This window comes from Schistocerca gregaria, chromosome 1 (assembly GCF_023897955.1).
Source record: "Schistocerca gregaria isolate iqSchGreg1 chromosome 1, iqSchGreg1.2, whole genome shotgun sequence".
In the NCBI taxonomy this organism is placed as follows: domain Eukaryota; kingdom Metazoa; phylum Arthropoda; class Insecta; order Orthoptera; family Acrididae; genus Schistocerca; species Schistocerca gregaria.
Genome location: NC_064920.1, coordinates 1,145,445,163 through 1,145,467,637, shown reverse-complemented (window position 1 = coordinate 1,145,467,637; position 22,475 = coordinate 1,145,445,163).

The following is a 22,475-nucleotide window of genomic DNA, read 5'->3' as shown; positions in this document are numbered from 1 at the left end:
TGGGTATATTGATGAGAGAAAGGACCATCTAACTATAGCAGAAATAACTGTTCATTGTATCAATCAGGTTTATTATCGTAAAGCATCAACATATAGATTTAAAACTCAACTAAGCTAAACTCCTCCCGTACAGGCCATGAAGGCTCAACGATACCGACTGGCCGCCGTGTCATCCTCAGCCCGTAGGCGTCACTGGATGCGGGTATGGAGGTGCACGTGGTGAGCACACCGCTCTCCCAGCCGTAAGTCAGTTTCCGAGACTTCTCAATCAAGTAGCTCCTCAGTGTGCCTCCCAAGGGCTGAGTGCACTCCACTTGCCAACAGCGCTCGGCAGACTGGATGGTCACCCATCCAAGTGCCAGCCCAGCCCGACAGCGCTTAACCCCGGTGAACTGACGGGAAGCGGTGTTACCACTGCGGCAAGGCCGTTGGCCAGCATATAAATTACCAGCTGAAATAAGCAAATGAACATGTAGTAAATGGACAGGATATAATAAATGAGAAGGGTAACCTTGACACATTTCAAACAGACTGATAAAAGCAAAATTCTGAAAATAATTAGCGATTTCGTCAATGGCTGCAAGAATAGTTAAAGCAAATACTAGGGATAAAATATGGAAAAACTTGTAAGAACACCAGGAAGATTGCCAGCGTGCATGATGGATGGAGCTTACCGGCTGCAAAACGTTTTAACTATACCTTTAAGCCCTGGTGGGAATGAACTAACACCGTGTTCCTGCCAAAATAGTGATGTCAACAATTGCCCACTCTTACACACTCATACAGCGTGAAGGTGAAAAGGCGGAGATTTTGAGTCTAGGTAGCACTCTGTTCTCAGAACTAAAATGATGACATTCTTCTGTGTGCCTGCAAGACCCATCTCACCCATCTCGCAGAAGCTCTTCGATTAACTAGTAGCAATTATGTGGTCTCCCAGGAGCAAGTGTTCTCTATCTTAATTGTCTGAAATACGGCACTTTCTACCAGAATAGGAATCCTGCAGGCCAGCTGCCGCAGACATCGTGAGATCCATCCACTAATAATTCTGTAAATAAGGCGAACAAAACCCTATTCCTGTATACTTTACTGTTATTAAACAGTCGTGCTATGGATTGGGAGGATGGAAAAAGAGTCCCCCCACGCTGTGACATGATACTAAGGCTGGAAAAGTGCAAGATACACATGTAGAAGCACATAAAAAAGCACACGCTTCACAGAAATAAACACTATGAACCATTCAGAAAATCTTTTACAAGGATTTAAAAATGTTCGTCTGTGGCATGCTATCTGATGTGCTTCTCACACTTCAGCATTTCTGGAGGGCTGCACATAGCTTAAATTTTTATTTTTATAGAAGGATTCTTGTCAGCGTCTCGAACAATGCTGTTCTTTTGACAGAACCGTGCCCCCTCGTTAGCCGAGAGTGCCATGGACGAAGCAAATTCTGCCTTCTACTACCTGTGCTTAAAGTTAGCAAAGAACACTTTTGAGGCTTCTCCTGGCCTCTTTAAGTAAACCTGCGATCTTGTCAGCTTTCAGCTCTCCACAAAAATGACAATTCTCTCATCATAAAAAGATAAGGGAAGAGAAGATGTAGTTAGTAGGCCAGTCACGGGGGGGGGGGGGGTACAGAATAATGTCTGCGGTTATGAAGCAGCGTAAGAAAATGGCTCTGAGCACTATGGAACATAACTTCTGAGGTCATCAGTCCCCTAGAACTTAGAACTACTTGAACCTAACTAACCTAAGGACATTACACACATCCATGCCCGAGGCAGGATTCGAACCTGTGACCGTAGCGGTCGAGCGGTTCGAGACTGAAGCGCCTAGAACCGCTGGGCCACAGCAGCCGGCCAGCAGCATAAGCGATCGACCACACTGACAAACTGGGATGAGTATATAATATCACGAAATGTGTTGCATAACTATCTTGGTGTGAAGCTGACACGTAACATATACCATAGAGCAATTCCCGGATAGAAATAAAAGTCACTAAAATCTTGTTAACCAGCACATGTAGCTATATAGATACTATTTTCAAATATATCTTTAATATCATGTAAATGTTCAATTTTTTTTCTAATGATGCTCCACATAGTAATTCGTATCATGAATTTTATCTACGGAACAAGAAACTAACTTCTAAGCTAACGGGTGCCGCTATGGTCGTTAAATGTCTGTGTTCTCTCGCTCGTGCTGTCAGATTGAAATACAATAACATACAGTTCAAAGTTTTCACTTATCATAGAGACATGGTACATATTACTTTACTACCTTATGTTGCCTTGACGAATGTGGCATCATTCAGTGGTGGTGGTGGTGGTGGTTAGTGTTTAACGTCCCGTCGACAACAACGTCATTAGAGACGGAGCGCTAGCTCGGGTTAGGGAAGGATTGGGAAGGAAATCGGCCGTGCCCTTTCAAAGGAACCATCCCGGCATTTGCCTGAAACTATTTAGGCAAAACACGGAAAACCTAAATCAGGATGGCCGGAGACGGGATTGAACCATCGTCCTCCCGAATACGAGTCCAGTGTGATAACCACTGCGCCACCTCGCTCGGTGCATCATTCAGGGCGCTACGCTAACTACTAAAATCTCGAAACAGCCAAACGCAGGAGGAAACACATGGAACGATGTCAGCAACATTGTGCACTTATGGGATGGATCATGTAGTGTATGTGTAAAAGGCCAGCACATATACGGTGTGAGGTGTCGGTACGGCTGATTAGTATGTCACTAAGATGCTTTAACCTTGGTCCACCAAGAAACTACAGGGATGAAAAGCACCACATAACATCATGCAAATTTAAGAAAGAACTTTGACATGGAACAGAAACGTCCTACTGAAGGAAACTACTAGGGGAGGACAATTAAGTATGAAAATAAGGGTACCACACCACACACAAGAAATATTAATGTAAAGACCTCATCTAAACGAAACAAACGGTGATGGTAACAATTTCGTTTACTGCAACAAAATATCAATCAAATGCATTACCCACTAAATTATATACAGTACTGGCCATTAAAATTGCTACACCACGAACATTACGTGCCACAGACGTGAAATTTAACCGACAGGATGAAGATGCTGTGATATGCAAATAATTAGCTTTTCATACCATTCACACAAGGTTGGAGCAGGAGGCGCCACCTACAACGTGCTAACATGAGGGAAGTTTCCTACCGATTTCTCACACACAAACAGCAGTTGACCGGCGTTGCCTGATGAAACGTTGTTGTGATGCTTCGTGGAAGGAGGAGAAGTGCGTACCATAAAGTTTCCGACTTTGATAAAGGTCGGATTGTAGCCTATCGTGATTGCGGTTTGTCGTATCGTGACATTGCTGCTCGCGTTGGTCGAGATCCAGTGACTGTTAGCAGAATATGGAATCGGTGGGTTCAAGAGGGTAATACGGAACGCCGTGCTGGATCCCAACGGCCTCGTATAACTAGCAGTCGAGATGACAGGCATCTTATCCGCATGGCTGTAACGGATCGTGCAGCCACGTCTCGATCCCTGAGTCAACAGATGGGGACATTTGCAAGATGGTTCAAATGACTCTGAGCACTATGGTACTTAACATCTGTGGTCATCAGTTCCCTAGAACTTAGAACTACTTAAACCTAACTAACCTAAGGACATCACACACATCCATTCCCGAGGCAGGATTCGAACCTGCGACCGTAGCAGTCTCGGACTGAGCCCCTAGAACCGCTAAACCACCGCGGCCGGCGTCGTTTGCAAGACCACAACCATCAGCACAAAATGTTCGAAGACGTTTGCAGCAGCATGGACTACGTGCTCGGAGACCATGGCCGTGGTTACACTTGACGCTGCATTACAGACAGGAGTGCCTGGGATGGTGTACTCAACGACGAACCTGGGTGCACGCATGGCTGAACGTCATTTTTTCGCATGAATCCATGTTCAGTTTACAGCAACATGATGGTCACATCCGTGTTTGGCGATATCGCTGTGAACGCATATTGGAAGCGTGTATTCGACATCGCCATACTGGCGTATCACCCCGCGTGATGGTACCGAGTGCCATTGGCTACACGTCTCGGTCAACTCCTGTTCGCATTGACGGACGTTACATTTTAGATGTGTTACGACCCGTGGCTCAACCCTTCATTCGATCTCTGCGAAACCCTACGTTCCAGCACGATAATGCGCGACCACATGTTGCAGATCCTGTACGGGCCTTTCTGGAGACAGAAAATGTTTGACTGCTGCACTGACCAGCACATTCTCCAGATCTCTCACCAACTATAAATGTCCGGTCAATGGTGGCCGAGCAATTGGCTTGTCACAATACGGCAGTCACTACTCTTGAGTAACTGTGTTTTGAGTCACTCTGGTTCCCAGAACTCATGAAGATAGATGTTTACTGTGGATACTGTATCACAGAGACAGTCCCTTTGACTGTTCACAGATGTCACTAAACCCACCCAAAGATGCAAGCAACCTAGCATAAGCAGCGCCTCTTAGACAGAGGGGGTCTGACAGCCGATTAGTTCCAGTCATTCCACAAGGAAGGAGATCCTCTACTCTTGACTGTAGTTCAACCATGCCCAAACGGTCACTACCGCGGTTCGATTTCTTCCGCATTGTTACTTTGTGCCAGGAAGGGGTCTCAACAAAGGAAGTGTCCAGGCATCTGGGAGTGAACCAAAGAGGTGTTATACGGAGATGGAGGAGTTCAGAGAGAGAGGAACTGTCGATGACTTGCCTCTCTCTTGCCGCCCAAGGGCTACTACTGTAGTGGATAACCGCTAACTATGGATTATGGTTCGGAGGAACCCTGACACCAACGCCACCATATTGAATAATGCTTTTCGTGCAGATACCGGACGTCATTTTCGACTCAAACTGTGCGCAATAGACTGCATGACGCGCAAGTTCAGACTCGAGGTAAATGCAACCACGACACCATGCAGCACGGTACAGATGTGCCCAACAACAAGCCGAATGGACCGCTCAGCATTGGCATCACGTTGTCTTCACCGATGAGTGTTGCATATGCCGTCAACCAGACAATCGTCGAGAGGCGATTGGAGGTAACCCGGTCAGGCTGAACGCCTTAGACACACTGTCCAGCGAGTGCAGCAAAGTGGAGGTTCCCTGCTGTTTTGTGATGGCATTATGTTGGGTGGACATAAGTCGAAGTTGGTCATGGAAGGCGGCGTAACGGCTGTAACATACGTGAATGCCATCTTCCGACCTATTGTCCAATCATATCGTCAGCATATTGGCGAGGCATTCGTCTTCATGGACTACAATTCGCGACCCCATTATGCACATCTTGTGGATGACTTCCTTCAGGATAACGACATCGCTCGACTAGAGTCGCCAGCCTGTTCTCCAGCCATGGAACCTATCGAACATGCCTGGGATACATTGAAACGGGCTCTTTATGACGATGTGACCCACCAACCATTCAAAGGGATCTACGCCGTATCGCCGTTGAGGAGTGGGACAGTCAGGACCAACAGTGACTTGATGAACTTGTGGACAGTATGCCACGACAAATACGGGCATGCATAAATGTAAAAGGACTACACCTTTGAAGGTCTCACTGTATGGTGGTACAACATTCAATGTGTGATTTTCATGAGCAATAAAAAGGGCAGAGATGATGTTTATGTTGAGTTCTATTCCAATTTTCTGTTCAGGTTCTAGAAACGAGGTGATGGAAACATGTTTTGTGTGTGTATATTTATATATGACATACTAATGAATTTCGAATTCGATTTTCGTCTGAGGCATATATATATATATATATATATATATATATATATATATATATATATATATATACATATATATATAAGGGTTGGAACTTTAACTTGGGCAACTACTTATTATCAGCTCGTACGAAATAGATACTTGTTTTACTGACCTTCAAAGTTGTTTCAAAGTTGTCACCAGTATTGTGTATAACCCTTTGCCAGCGATGTGGATGTTGTAGGATACTCTTATCAGTGTCAGGTTTTGGATCACCTGCGACCAGTTTTGCGAAAGCACCTGCGACACTTTTCGCGGAACCCATCCATCATTAAGGATGACAATGGGCCAGTGCATACATCGCAAGCTATGGCTGCTCTGTTCGGTCGATGGGACTAGGAAGTACTGTACCATCCACTATACTCCCCGGACATAAGTCCTTGTAACTTTGACTTGATTCAGAAGACGAAGTACCACTTCGTGGAATTCGCTTCAGAACTGTTCCAGAAATTCGATAGGCAGTAGACCGCTCCATTCCCATTATGAACAGAATAGTACGCCTTCCACATCACTGGCAACGGGTTCTACACAAAGCTGGAGACTACTTTGAAAGACAGTAACAGGTACAAACATGTAACTCTTTTGTAACGGTTGTGCCTTGTTGAGGAGGCACCATAATTGAGCCCTACCATCAGCCTATACCAACTGAAATCGGATCTCATTTGACCAGGCCACGGTTTTCCAGCCGCCTAGGGTCTAACCGATATGACCACGAGCCCATGAGAGGCACTGCCCGGCGATTTCATGCTTCTAGCAAACACACTCGCGTGGCTCGTTAGCTGCTATACCTACTTCACGCCAAATTTCATTGCAGTGACCTAACGGATACTTTGATTTCTGCTGTTATATCAGGCAGTGTCAGTTGTCTGTTAGCGCTACAATACAAGTTACGTGCAGGCTGTCGGTCACTGTCCCTTTATACCTTGTGTATGCCCGACTGGCTTTTGTCACCTCAATATATGTGGGTGTATCTGTTTGTGTCGAGAGGTGGAGATGGGGGGGGGGGGGGGGCGGGCGCCGGTGCCAGCATGCTTATGACTATGTGTGACCTCTCGTTATTATGTGGGAAATCCGAATACTCTGAAATACAGGATGTAAAAAAATAAACTATGTGAAGTTGTTCTAGATTGTTTAGAGGAGAAGAAAAGGAATATTTTCGTTGTAAAAATTTCGTTGTTGCGCCATTTCCTGTTTAGCACTTACCTTCTTAAACAAATGCGAAAGAGCAGCTATCCCCCGTCTCATCCAAGAGTTACTGCAGAGATACCACATTTGACTGGGCAATTAAGTACACTTTGTAATCAAAGGTATCCTGACAACTTGCTGAAAACGATTTACAAGTCCGTGGCGCCCTCCATCGGAAACGCTGGAATTCAATATGGTGCTGGTCCACCCTTAGCCTTGAAGACAGCTTCCACTCTCGCAGACATACGTTCAGTCAGGTGCTGGAAGTTTTCTTGGGGAGTGGGAGCCCATTCCTCAAGGAGTGTTGCACTGAGGAGAGGTACCGATGTCGGTCGGTGAGGCCTGGCAAAAAGTCGGCGCTCCAAACCATCCCACACGTGTTCTACAGGATTCCGGTAAGGACTCTGTGTAGGCCTGTCCATTACAGGGACGTTATTGTCCTGTAGCCACTTCGCCACAGGCCGTGCATTATGAACAGGTGGTCGATCGTATTGAAAGATGCAATCTCCATCCCCCAATTGCTCATCAACAGTGGGAAGCAAGAAGGTGCTTAAAACACCAGTGTAGGCTTGTGCTGTGCAAAGCAACGGCTGGTACAAGAGCCCTCCATAAAACAAAACACGACCACACTATAATACAACCACCTCCGAATTTTACTGTTGGCTCTACACGCGCTGGCAGGTGCCGTTCACTGGGCATTCACTATACCCACACCCTGCCATCGGATCGCCACAATGTGTACCGTGATTTGTCACTCAACAAAACATTTTTCTACTGTTCCGCTCGACCATGAAATACAAGTTTCCTCACCTCATGCGTAACTGTCATAGCACTTTCAGTGGATCATGATGCAAATTGGTTTTCCTGTATTATGGTCTGGACAGATGTCGGTCTATTACACATTACGACGTTGTTCAATTGTCAGCGGTCTCTGTCAGTCAACGGACGAAGACGGCCTGTACGCTTTTGTGCTGCACGTGTCCCTTCAGGTTTCCACTTCGGTATCACATAGGAAACAGTGGACCTAGGGATGTTTAAACGTGTGGAATCCTCGCGTGCAGACGTATGACACAAGTGACACCCAATCACCTGACCACTTTCAAAGTTCGTGAGTTCCGCGGAGTGCCCCATTCTGCTCTCTCACGATGTCTAGTGATTGCTGAGGTCGCTGATATGAATTACGTGGCCATAGGTGTCAGCAAAATGCACCTAATATGGAAAGCGTATGTTTTTGGGGGTGTCCAGATACTTTTGATCACATACATTAATTGTAAATTCCTGGAGCAGCTAGTCACCGTATTAAAGTATCCTCCATTATTACTGGAGTCACTTGAAGTGCGAAATCCAAAGCACAGTGAACTGACTAAGCGGTAATGTTGCAAATGAGGGTGGAAACTTGTCTGAAAAGCCTTAGGCCTGAAAAAAGGACGTTAATTTTAGCCGTTAGGCAGATACTGTGCAGTCCTTACATCCTGGCGCCAAGTTCTTCAAAATCTGTATTGTTCAGTGGCCTTCGGCATAATATAACCAACTATAGGAGATGCTCGCAGTTGGTTATGGCAGGGGAAAGTCGAAGGCATCCACGCCACAGTTGATATCGAGAGCTGGCTGCTTGGGGGGGGGGGGGGGGGTGTCGTTCAGTGGAAAGTTTCCAAGGGCAAGTCTGCAAAGCTTCAGTACTTTGTTGAGGAAGTGGCCATTCTTGATCCTTCTCCACGGTCCTCATTTTTGAACCAGCCCCACTACATGCTAATGTAACACTATGGTGGAATGCACACAGTCATACTTTCCAGTTAAGTAGTGACTGGGATGATTGTGGACTAACGCTTTTAAACGATCTTCAGTAAACCCCGGACGTTTTTCTGAACTTGGCAGGTCACTGATACCAAAACGATCCTCCTTAAAACGAGAAAAGCTTTTTTGCCGTGCTCTGTTCGTGGCATTATTCCCGTTATACCCTTCTATTTAGATCCAATAAAAGAATATTTCAGAATCATTTCAATTTCTCTATTTGGTACTCCATTTTCTAACGTCCACACTGGAAGTCAGTATGTCCAAATGACAAAGTGACGAAATGCCAACTAAAATAGCAACAGTCAACTACAAATTAGAAAATGAAGCTCCATAAATAGACCTATAACAACTGGAGTACCAACGTGCAAAAGAAAAACGATACTAACTAACGCACCAACCAAAAATCTTTATTGGAGAGGCTGGGAGGCTACGTCCAGAACTGAGCAACCCATCTCCAATCGAGTTACTCATTAGTGTATATCTGGTGAAGTATCTCGTAACGCTAGGCGATCTGGAACACGTAATCCAAACAGAGTGCGGGGTGAGGGCGTGCTGCTACGGACGACCACCCCCGAGCCGCAGGAAATGAGCGGCCTACAGACCGGCGCGGTGATGAGTATATTCCCATTTTTAATCAACCCGGCCGACAGTTAATATTGATAGTGGCGGCGCACGAGAGCCCGCGAGACCCTGGCAGGGGTCTTCGCCGGCCGTGATGGATGTCCAGCATTTTCATTTACGGCGCCGCGCGGCTGCAGCGCCTTATCGCGCGGCCGCTATCAGTGCGAGGGGATCGCATAAGGGGTGTAACGAGCCTCGCCACGGACACCCCTGGCTCCGTCTGTCTCTGCGGCAGCGACAGATGTGCGGCGCGGCGCGCCTTCATTATATGCTAGCGAGGCAACGCGAGCTGGAAGCTGACGACTGTTATCGCTATCTGCCGCCGACATCTTCACAAAGCGGACGGGCGAGGCAGTCGATACAGCTGGCTGACATACGAGGCAAGTACTCATTACAGAGGTGACGCAGTGTTATCTCGATTGTCCTACGTCCATTCGTGATTATCTTGAGCGTAATTACTGGTCAGGCCTCTGAAATTAAAGACAGCGAGAATGTCGTCAATTTTTTAAGAGTGTTTTCTGGAGCTCATCCCTTTTGGGTCGATGGGAATTTTCCTTGTCAACAAATATGCTATGGAGAGAATGAAGGGGAGAGATCACAGACTGAAGGCCATCTAACAGGCTTCAACTCAATTACGTAAGTGGAATTATTTTTGTTTCCTACAATGACTTTTACTATTAGGATTTATTTCACATTATCCACAATTACGTCGTAACGAATGTGTAGCCAGTCATAGGTGTCTGCGATACATAATAAAATACTAACTTAGCTCACGAAGATTGTGTGTATGTGTGTGTGTGGTATTTTAATTGTTTTTGTTTTCCTTTAATCGATCTTTCATGTTGCTCATAAATTGCAGAGTCTCCTAAATTTCTCACGTTAATTGAGGCCGTAGAAGCATGACCTTTTCCGAATGAACTTATAACCAAAAGCGATTGTGGTAGCTGTAGTCTGAAGTCTTTGTTCATCGTGATCTGTGTATTCTTGTGATGATATTTCCATAAAAACTTCCATCTTCTAACACATATTGCTTTAAGTGTCAAATACGAAATTTCATATATTTAGCTTTAAACATGTTTCAACATAACAAAATATTTCCATGAAAAATTTCATTGTCTATTCCACCCCCTTAGGGTTAGAATTCCAAAGAACGCAGAAACTAGTTTTTTTTCTTTTAATCCTAACTGAGAATCCAAATAAAAATTTTCAGATATGTAGATTCAAATATGTCTTTTCTAAAGACACAGTTCCATTAAATTTTAATTCCCTAGTTTATCTCCCTAGGGAGGAATTTCTAAAATCTTTGTATTTCTTTAAGTAGTCAAATGCGAGTTTAGATAGATGTAACATTAAAAAAGCTTTAGTTCTACTTTAATAATGATTTACTTTCAAAATAAACTTTCAGCTCTATTTTTCCCCCTTAGTGGCTGAATTTCTAAAAATGTTACGCCATGTACTACTTTGTTTCTGAACGACAAACCATATAGCAATTTCTACAGTTCTAGTTTCAAAATTGGCATAACGGCGAAATATATTCAAAACACCTTTCATCTCATATCCAGTCCCCTTAGAGATGGGATCATCAATGGTCTCTCACTAAATGATGCCTACAGTATATGATCGACAGCCTCTCCAAGTTTAAGATTTCTATCTCACAGATTTGGGTTCGGCAGTGATGTTCAGAGGTGGCCGACCACTACCTCACTTTAACAACATTGCTGAGGGTTGATATTTCAGGGCACGATCTTCCGCAGTATTACGTTTGCTATGTGACCTTAGCAACCTTTTGCTACGTAAGGGGTTGTAGTTACTGAAGGTTTAGTAAAAATTTTCATTATTTTATAAACTTAAATACGCGACTGTCCTCATTCATACCCCTCTAATATTAATTTTTTTGTTCTTGTAACTGCAAATGTAACCTGTAGAGAGCTTGAAATAGGGGATCCGTAGCAGCGATGATCAGAAACAAGGAGAGACACGAAACAGGGCCCATAAAGGCTGAGCACAGCGACCTAGCCAAGTGAGTGATTCTGGGAAACAGTGATCAGTTCTTCGTACATGTAGAGGGACTTGTGGCTGAAGCTCTCTCCTCTTTTCGCTTTGGGTCTGACAATGGCTCTGGTTCACAAAACATTTTAGATGGGCCAGGTACCAGATCGTCATGGAAGATGGCTGGATAGCTGAGAGTGAGTGAGGGAAGCAATTTGAGAGGCTGCTGTAACGTGAGCTTTCGTCCAAACTAGTGAGAAGGATATAAAACTACGCATTCACTTTTCGGACCCTGGGTACGATACAGACAGAGTGTATGTGACTAGTGGAGGAATGACTGTAATCCCCATAATGCCAGAGGTTCTTTTAGTAAGCGACAGAACAATATATTTCAGGGTCACGATTGTCTCAGAAGCGTAACAGCTTTCTTTCAGAAATTGGAAATGGTCAGCCCGTAAAGATTAGATCATAAACGAGAGAGTGGTCCTTCGTAGGTAGATGTATTTGTCTACCGTAACAACGACGCGTCCCTTGTCTAATACCTTCTTTTTTTCAAACAAGAGAGACTGAAGTCACTGATGGCTCTTCTCATGATATGCAAAGTAGAGGCTTGCTCCCCTTGTGTGGGAATCCTGGTGCTGTTTCTTGATTGACTACCAGGCCTACAGAACAGTCAAGAGGGGAAATTCAATGAGTAGGGGATAGTTAGATTGGTTTGTGAAATGTTGCGGTGATTTCGTTTTGCTAATTTGGTCCCAAACCCAGGCTTGGTGGAAAGTGGTTGTGATTCTTTGTGGGCTCCGTCTTCTGGTCCTCCCGTGGTGTAGAACTTCGGGTGATTCCACAGTGGTTGAGACTTGTGGCTGCATCTTGTGGTAGACTAACAGCCAGTGGCAGTTTCTAATTGTATTGACAGTGGAACTGCATATCATCTCTAACATATCTTGTGCCACGATAGTGAAGTTATTCGTCTTGAGTCGGCCGTCTGACTTTCGACAGTCCCGGGACACACACCATCGTGTTTTGAGTGAAATTGGTTTGCCCAGAGTAGTGAACGAATGCACCTCACACTGAAATCTGCCGGGATTTCGCGGCTCTAATAGGACAGTTTCCTGCATTCTGATAATGATAGTTCGGGATTTTTGTGGGCACATCAGAACATTACAGCTGACCCAGCAAGCGCTCTTCTCCCACTGCGCGCGGTTTTCTGCTGCCGCTTTAATCAAGTTGAAAAGGTAAAGTATCGCTGCACCGGCACAGGGTTGTTAAATGATGCACACAGCTCAGTGTTCTCAGGTGAAACATAGTTTGTGGTATAGTTGATCATAGTTGATTACATTTTAAGTGATTTAAGCCTCACAGCGGATTCATGTAAAGAAAGTCAGACTGTCTTCTACAAGGGATTAAATCAGGGGAGAATTTGTACAGTTTCCATCCTTAATGTATGGTTTAACTATCAAACATCATTCCTTATCTCATATGTGATTGCCCTTCTTGTGTAAGATTTATTAGCTGGTTGTAGTTACTGAAGGTTTAATAAAACTTTTATTTATTTTATAAACTTAAAAACGCCACTATCCTCATTCATACCCCTCTACTATTAAATGTTTTTTGTCGTGGTACATGAGTTGCTTCACTCAGACATACACTTATGATTAAAAAGAATGACGGCTTGCAATGCGTCAGCGTATCAGCCGACCGTACTTCTCACAATTAGTGAGAAGTCAAATGTAAGTTTTCATACATTTAGCTTTAAAACTGCTTTCATAGTGAAATATTTCACAAACCTTCGGGGTTTGTAATATTAACCATCGACGTTACTTATAATGGTCTTTTCTAACTTCTTTTTCTATTTTCACTTAACGTGACTTCTGTATAACCGTAGTCTTTGATGTAACATCGAAGTAAATATTTTATTAGTTATTTATGATAATTTATGCAATTGTAATTAATCCATGGAAGTAATTTCAAAAGATTTTAAAAGTTGAAATGTTATCGTAATACGGTTCATGCTTAGGGAAAGAAGGTTTGCATTCATCTAAAACCAGGAAGAAAGTCTCTCCGCAACGAGACTGGCTACGAGGATATAGAAAAGGTGAATTTGACGGTCTAACTGCAAGACTCCTCTGCGGCATGACTCAGTTGGTGGCTAGCAGGTAAAAGCTATGCATCTTGCAAAGTGATAGAGGCGAGAAGAGCTGCTAGATTATATAATATAGCGTCGGATGTAGAAGTAATTCCACTTCGTATCCATGGTATACTTTGGTTTGCTCTCGACTCTGAAAATCGGACGCTTATAAAAGAATTTTCAGAGCTTGTTACACAGAAATAACCATGGATACTTCTGCCGGCTTTTCTGCATACCACAGGAGATCGACACTACCATCACCTTCACTTCAAATTAACAGCTGAATTCTGAATAATTGTATTGATCAGTTACATCGTTTCTCTTTCAATAATAATGTTGTGTTCTGTAAGATTTGTGTTGAGCCACCGTATTTTATCCTTAATCATTTACCTAGACTGGGTTCTATGGTAAGTGCTACGATGAATCGAAGTATCCCATTTTACTGAATTGAAAACCAATTATCTTCCTTAACAAAAATTAATAAACTTTGTGAAATTGTAAAGTACATAATTATTTAGAAAGCATAAGTTTTAAAATACTCCATTTAGTTTTCATAATTGGACAGCTGAAGTTTCATCACAGTATAATTCCCAACACAAGATTTAAAGTACTCATTTAAAAGATTTCTCTTAGTGAAATAATCGTTTTCAAAGTTTCATGTGTAGTGTAGTTAACAGTGTTTCCCATAATTTGTTGTGACTAAAATGTTCATCTTCGATTTGAGTCTACTGATAGTTCTGTTTCTGGCTCCTCATGATAAACGGCCGTCTAAGTTTACATGACATTTTACAATAACAGCATTGGCTACAAATTTTCAAACTATACTAGATCCAGGTATCACATGTTCCGCTTGAGCTAAATAATATAAGAAATTGAATACTCCTTGAGAATTCAAATAATGATCCGTACAAAAGGTATAGTAACATCATAACTGTTTCAGTAGTAGAAATTTCCTACCATTAAACTGACAGAAGACGCTCTTGTCCAAGTCAGTAGTGCTGCACGTTTACTAGTTATTTACCTATGCTTAACATTATCCCCCTACTGTAATGTACAGATAGGACCTTAGAAGACAGAGGTGATCGACGGTTGTGGATATGTGTACGGCTGAATAGGCGTGCAGCCGCAGAGCAACTGACCGGCCAGGTGAACCAAGAGGCTACCAGCAGTGTCTCCTCAACGATCCTTATGCGAATGTTGCTGCGTGAAGGCCTCTGCTGCAGGCGTCCGGTTCATGTTCCCATAGTGACTGCTGCTCTCCCACAATGACCTTCTCAGATGAATCACGTCTTATACTTCAACGGTTTGGTGATCTTTGGAGTGTACGGCGTGAAACGTCTCAAAGAATACGACGATTTAATAGTGGCAATATTTATGTGATAGATGAAAATGATTTTCCCACTTTTTAATATGTCCATAGGGAGAAAAATCGCTCGAAGATGCTCATACTGTTCATTTACTATCATCTTGAAAAATAATAAAATGTTCCTTTCGATTGAAATATAATATAAGGGTAGGAAAGGACCAAGCATTTGTCATTGTGATCTACCAATTGTAACGTCTCTCATTGCAGACTGTAGCTCAGAAACTTTTCAGAGACACATAACCCATATACGGAGGAGACACAGAACCTGTGCAGTCCAATCCCAGACAGTTCCATAACAGTCATGTTTCCAGTCACAGATTCTTACAGTAAAATTAATCACGATTTTGATAACAGTAATCACTGGGCTTTGGTTTCATTCATTGGCGATCCATTAAAATTAATCATCCAATTTATTCATTCGTGGCCATTCTCCCCACCGATCGGAAACCACTGATGGGTTTCCAAGGTAGAGGACCATTGAATGTTGAGGGGGGGAAACTTTTCACAACCACCGAACAATTAAATTTACGAAACAACAATATCAACAAAATTAACAAAGCTTGATGTCATCAGGTGAAATTTCGGACTCAAACATTGTGTTGCATTAGAATTCTAATTTCGTCCTCGCTTGGTTACTTGGTATCAGAGCAAGATAACCAGTTTAAATGCCAGGTGGTCGCGCTGCCTTGCACGTCGGAAGCATCAGAAATCGTCGTTACGGTCGACCTAGATAAGGATGGCGATGGGGACATCTTATCCTCGGAGGATGCACGCCGCTGGGCTACGTAGATGTTTACAAAACCACATACACACACACACACACACACACAGAGAGAGAGAGAGAGAGAGAGAGAGAGAAAGAAAGACTTCTCGAGTCTCCATTTGGTGGCAGATTTTAGAGGTTTCCACTTGGTTACTGAGAGTACTGTAGAAGTTTTGACCATGTTGCTATATTTATTCAATACTAGCTGAGAAACCAGGCATTGCCCGGATATTTATTTATACCTGTGCCCGAGATTTTGTACTCGAGAAGTTTATTTTTTATGTAGAAAGCTCCTTTGTATAGAACGTTTGAAGTAGTATGATTGGGGACATGAACTAAGAGGTGGATTGCTTCACAAATATGGATGAGAGACACATCGAGACGGTTGTGAGAAAAGCAACTGACACTAAGATCCACGCTTGCAAAGTCCAGCGTCTGACCTTGTACTTTTTTATGTCCATGACATAATATAACCTCATTGGGAATGATCCAGTCACAAAGCGAAATGGTAAACAGTTAGGAACAGGTGGGAATCGGGCTATAAAAACAAGCTCGCCTGCACCACATCACGTCAAAATTTCATTTTGTATGACGTTATGTTGAAAATAAGTAACTTGTAGCCTCAGAGTCGGAAGGGCCTAGAGGAGCGAGATAAGAAAAGGCGTTTCTTTGTCAAAGTTACGTCACACTTTGCTTTTAGAAGTTCCCAAAGGGCGAGGTAAAGTCTGATGCTATCAAGCAGCAGCAAGTCTCACCTCAAGATTCTTAAGACCAGTAGTCTTCACTAATTTTGCCGTTCCGGTGTATTCAGGAAGTCTCATATGTTTTCTATCTATTTTTATTCGGAAAGATGTAATGTACAATAACCAAAATCACAAACCAAACTTGATAAGCTCTTTTTGCTTCCAAGAATTATGAATAAATGCTATCAAAAGAAGCAAAACAATATCGTTAAGTTTTTAATACAAAATGCGAAATTAGTACACCAATCTATTGTACTTCATGATATCCGCAGTTGGTTTGTATTCATAAAAATAATACTGCCGTACTTCATTCTGTCACTGGTATTAAGTTCAGAAAATGCATTTATCACTGTGTTAAAAAATACTTAACATTGCCGTTTATTGGTTCCTTGGTGAACTATGAAACTAACAGCACCACCTGTTGGTTCTTTGGTGTTTCATAGTACGAACAGCACCCTCTTTTGGTTCATTAGTGAACCAAGCCGTAATGGTAAATCATTATAACCACTAAGCTGAGCCAACGATTTTAGATAAAATCTTAAATTAGGACAAATCTTTCTTGTATGATATAATTTTGATGAATAAAGTCTATATTTTGGCCCAACTTAAGGTCACGTTACCAATTAAAAAAAACATGAGAAATAATTTAGCGGTTTTCAACATCAGCGTAGTCTAATAGGTAAACAAATATACGTAATGGTTTTTACATAAAATTTTAAATCCGATGTGTTTTTTTCCTTGATTCGACCTTTATGAAATAAAGCCTGTACGTTACCCCAATGTACGCTAAAGTTAGACGTGAGAGCCCCATGACAAATCGCCTAGTAGTTTTGGAGATTAGTGAGTTCAGACAGACACGACGGCTTTACCGTTTCATTATTAATACAGTTACAGATGTGCCTGGTTCCATCACCTTACTACCAGCTCTCTTGCACAAGTTTAGTTCAGTGTTAGGATTCTTAGTGTTTGTATGCTTGTAACTACTTCGGTCGTTTTTAATTGAGTGATTACGCCGCTTGGATTGTGAGCAGCGGGAACCAATATTTCTTCAATGCTGACATGGCAATTCTTATAGCGTTGCTCCTGAGTTTGTGATACGCAGGATCCAATGGCTGACCATTTTTTTTCTAGTTATGTACCTGGAGGAGATCATTTAAATCATCGAAATAGTGTACGGACCAAAAAAAATCATTCGGTTATTTTTTCTTTTCCTACAGAAAAATGGGTGCGTACCAAGCTATCCACAATCGTGTGTTTAATACGCCCTTATTCTGTAATAAGACTATCTCGCATTTATTCAGATCCAGACGAACAATGTATTTCGAGTTTTTTATATTGCTATGTATTATTTGCTTGTAGGTTTCCCTTTGCCCCTTTCTTTCTTTCTATCATTAATTCTGACTATTGAAACACTTGCACGAAGTGAAACGGTCTGACCTGGACACATTCTTTCGTCAGCTAACAGGGAAAATGTAACACAGGATAGCTAAGTCTTTAAATCGATTTCCCAGAAGATCATAGACATCATACAGTATGAGCAAAATGATGGGTTGTTCTTTTCTGAGTTCCATAAGAAGCTGACAACACATTTCTACCGTCTGTTAACCCAAATTTAAATTGAATACATAGATTCAGATTTACGAAAATGATGTTCAGTATGGAGCATGCAATAGACCTTTCTGAAGAGTTGACTACATTGCCAGATCATACGTATCAGTAAGCCGACAAAAAAATGAAGCCAAATTCCAGTTGCACAAAATGTACCACGCGCTACAGAGCATCACTTGATTCTGCGGGCGCTCGGACTGCAACTTCAGCAACTGGGGGTCTGCCCTGGGGGGAAACCGCCAGCAAGCTAGATTGCGCAGCCAATCTGCATGAGCCATTGCGACAGGGACCGCAATAGCCGACAGCTCCTCAGATATGCAAACGATGGGCACGCCAGCCAAGTACCTCCCATTTCGGATGGCCGGCAGTCCCTTCCCATTGCAGTGATCCTGATCAAATGCCACCGACGCGACGTCTGCTCCAGATGCGCCTAATTTCGGATCCTCGTGGCTCTGCGTCGCGTTTCTAGGACGCTTCACTGTATTCAGCCCTTATATTCCTATAATACAGCAAACATGTGGACAGATATCCGTATATTTATTTGCAAGTCGTCTAGTTTACTACGAAATACAGGTAGTTGGAATGCTATGTAATTTCTGAAATGAGTAACCGTATATTTTCCACTACAGTCGTTAACAACTGTCTAAGCGTTTCCTATTCTTAATAAATTCTTCACGAAACAAATTTTTATTTCGATATAAACTTTTGATATTTGATACCCAGTAGGGGTAAGGGGTTAAAAAGGGCAGGGCAGTAGAACTGGTCATTACGTGTTTTTTGCCTCTAACAGAAGTGGTCGAACTAGTTGTAACACACATTCTCATTGAAACTTCCTGACGGATTAAAACTGTATGCCGGAGCGAGACTCGAACTCGGGACCTTTGCCTTTCGCGGGCAGGTGCTCTACCAACTGAGCTATCTAATCACGACTCACGCTCCGTCCTGACAGCTTCACTTCTGCCAGTACCTCTTCTCCTACCTTCCAAGCTTCTGCAAGGTTCGCAGGAGAGCTTCTGTAAAGTTTGGAAAGTAGTAGAAGAGGTACAGGCAGAAGTGAAGCTGTGAGGGCGGGGCGTGAGTCGTGCTTGGGTAGCTCAGTTGGTAGAGCACTTGCCCACGAAAGGCAAAGGTCCCGAGTCCTATTCTCGGTCCGGCACACAGTTTTAATCCGCCAGGAAGTTTCGTAGTACCTTGCTGCCTATTTTGATCTCATAGTGTCTTCTGTGAACCGTTGAAGTGGACATTTTGTTCGATCGGGAAAACTGACCACACGGCATCTCGGAAAAGTTTGCTAGCTTGCTTACCCGGATAAGACGTACCTACTTCCGAATAACACGCACAATATACAGACCAGACTGACCAGTCTGTCGTACTACGCGTTTGTGATGATTTTTAAGTAATTAATTTATATTTCTTTACAAATGTCCCTGTTCAATTACGTTTGGTGTGACATCAAAATCACATCAGGTACTAGGATATCGAGATATCTAAAAGAAAGTTTTCCCTTTTCGATTTCACTGACCAAATTACCACCTTAGGTAGGGAAAAATGGACACTATGTAAAGCTTAATAAAAAGCATATAGTACCTATGTATTATTTTCTTTCTCACTCAAAATATTTGGTGCGATATTTCATGATAAGTGACAATGTCAGGTTTCTATGGAGACCGTGGTTTGGTAAAAACTTGATTTCCCCTGGAATAGCCACTTCCGCAACGGATCTCCACCTAAGAGCATACTAATTCCAGCTGCTTTACCAGTCTGTTTTGTGGTATTTGATGGTTCAAATGGTTCAAATGCCTCTTAATACCTCAGTCACTTTCAGCCTGTTATGATAATGCTTACGTAACTAGTCGTTGAATAAAGTAAACAGATATTCCAGCTTTACGTGTGGCAAATATATTTTCTATTTAGTTTCAGTTAGTGCAATTAAGCCGCGTACAATTACGCAGCATTGTCATTCCATTTAGTCAGGAAAGACGGGTAGTCAACCCCGCTCGATGATTTGTTTCCACAAAAAATATGATGATAAGAAGTATATCATTTTATGAAACATTTGCAGTATTTCTAGGTGAAAACAGATCGGTGAACGTCAGGGTGAAAGCCCCGTTGTTCCATTTTATGAGTACTCGTCAGTCTATGACTAGTATTAAAAGAGGATGAACACACGATTCGAAGAAAATCAGTGCGTTCCTTCACGGCTTCGAGCAGCAAATGCTGGAGCGTATCGAAGATGTTAATGAAATTGCTGCAGCGGACTCTGATACGTGTTCTATGTCACGGAGAGTATAAACAGTGTTGTCATGTTGTTTATAGACCACCTTTATGACCTATTACATATAGCCGTCATGGTAGTGCACATTTGCTTATGTAACACAATCTTACACAACTCCATTTCCTTTTGTTGCTCCATGTTAAAAATCTTGTGTACAAGTATCCTGCCGAGGCACAAAAGGTTATCCTGACACGAAGTCTCGCTGCCTGCGACCCCGGTTAAAGGCACCACGTATATTAGAACGAGTATGACAGCACTCTGAGCGACAATGTCATGCCTGCAATTGACGCCCTGGAACGAAATTTTGAATAGCTGTTGCAAATGTAGCAACTCGTGAAACTTGTCCGGCTAAATGAAATTATTATTATTATTGTGTGGTAGACTTAGTGTTTTATTTCCTCTCTGACATCAAGTTACATGTGCCGTCCCTAGTCCAACTGCAGAGGAAATTATGTGCGGCTATTGGGGAGTATCCATGAGGAATTCTGTGTGACATGGTCGGGGTTCGGAAGTTGGAGCTCTTAGCCCAGGGCCGGCCAAACGCTGCGAAGTGTGCAGACGTGCGAAGTGCTGCACATGTGCGCACGTGTGCGACAGCGACGTCTGTTATTAGACATGTGTCCTAAATGAACGACTGTGGCTCCACTTCCCTGTTTGTGTGGCACAAGCAAGAGCGCAACATACCCAGTCTCGTTTACCGACAGAGAAGTACTGAGAAATGGCAGGTACTGTGAAAAAGCAAAGGACGTGGAGATCTATGTTCTCAGTCGTTTAAAAATGACTGGGAACTGCAATTCTTTTTTGTAGCCGTTGGTGAAAACTCACAGTGATTGCTGTGCCGCCGAATAATAGCCGGCCTGCGTAAGTTTTCAATTGAAAGACACTACAATACACGTCACAAAGACGAGTGTAGTGTACTCAACAGTGAAGAAGGGCAAGCAAAATTAAATGTCCTTAAGAAAATGAATGAGACACATCAACTGTATTATCATTTTTTATGACCAGTGATAAACGTGTTTACATTTATTCCTTTCATAATTAAAAATTATTGCTTACTAACTGTGTATTAGTGCCTCAATCTGCTCCATGTTACATTATTATCAGGAAAGTGGGTCATTAAACCGATTCTTCCAATGTATACTTAATTTTTTTTAATGTGTGAAGGGCTACGCTCAGCTGAAGTCGATAAAACATAACATTCATCTAATTGTCGTTTATTATGCAGATTTCAGACGGAACTGGTGAAAAACGTAGCAATTATGGTATTGAAATAACAGGTGATCATCGAGAGGTCTGCGGTTATCATTCTGTTCAGAGGTCAGTGAGACAGAAATTATGTGGGTGTAACTGAGGGCACCGAGAATTAGTTACAGCAAACCTTGCATTAGTTTAATGTTATTTGAAATCATGAATAAGGTTCGTTGGAAGTCGCTAAGTGCTCTCTTTCTTAAATACCAGATCAAAAACATTACGCGTATTTACGTGCCGTCAGTCAAGCTGCCATAATACAAACCCAGGGTTGTTAACTGTATTGCTTGTCTTACTGGGTTAAACTGTTAACATAAAAGTAGACGTCTCAATGGGTAGACCGTGACAGTATTTTAAATGTGTAATACGCGAAATACCTTCCGATGGTTGGCTTACAAGCTGTGGAAAGAGCACTAGAATGCGCCGGTGCAGAGTATCCCAGCAAGTGGATAAAGCGACATCTGTGCATAGAAACATGCACTACATGAACGCTGACGGTTGCGGCGTGCACGCTGTGACCCGGAAATTGCACGCGTGCAGGAGCACCGCACGCGTGCAGAATTTCTGGCCGGCCCTGCCTTAGCCTGTGTGCAGCGCGGCGCTAAGGCTTTTCGCTTGTACCTTCACGACTCGGTGTTTTCCGGACTAAGGCCGCTGTGGCCGAGCGGTTCTAGGCGCTTCAGTCCGGAGCTGCGCTGGTGCCACTGTCGCAGGTTCGAATCTTGCCTCGGGCATAGATGTGTGTGATATCCTTAGGTTAGTTAGATTTAAGTAGTTCTAAATTAGGGGACTGATGACCTCAGATATTAAGTCCCATAGTGCTTAGAGACATTCCGGACCATATATCCCATCTCAGATTGATATACTGCACGAAACTATGAATGCTCTAAAATATCTACCAAGCATTGACGGAAGAATAAGTTATTTTGCAACAATTTCTACACATATACTTTGTATACTAC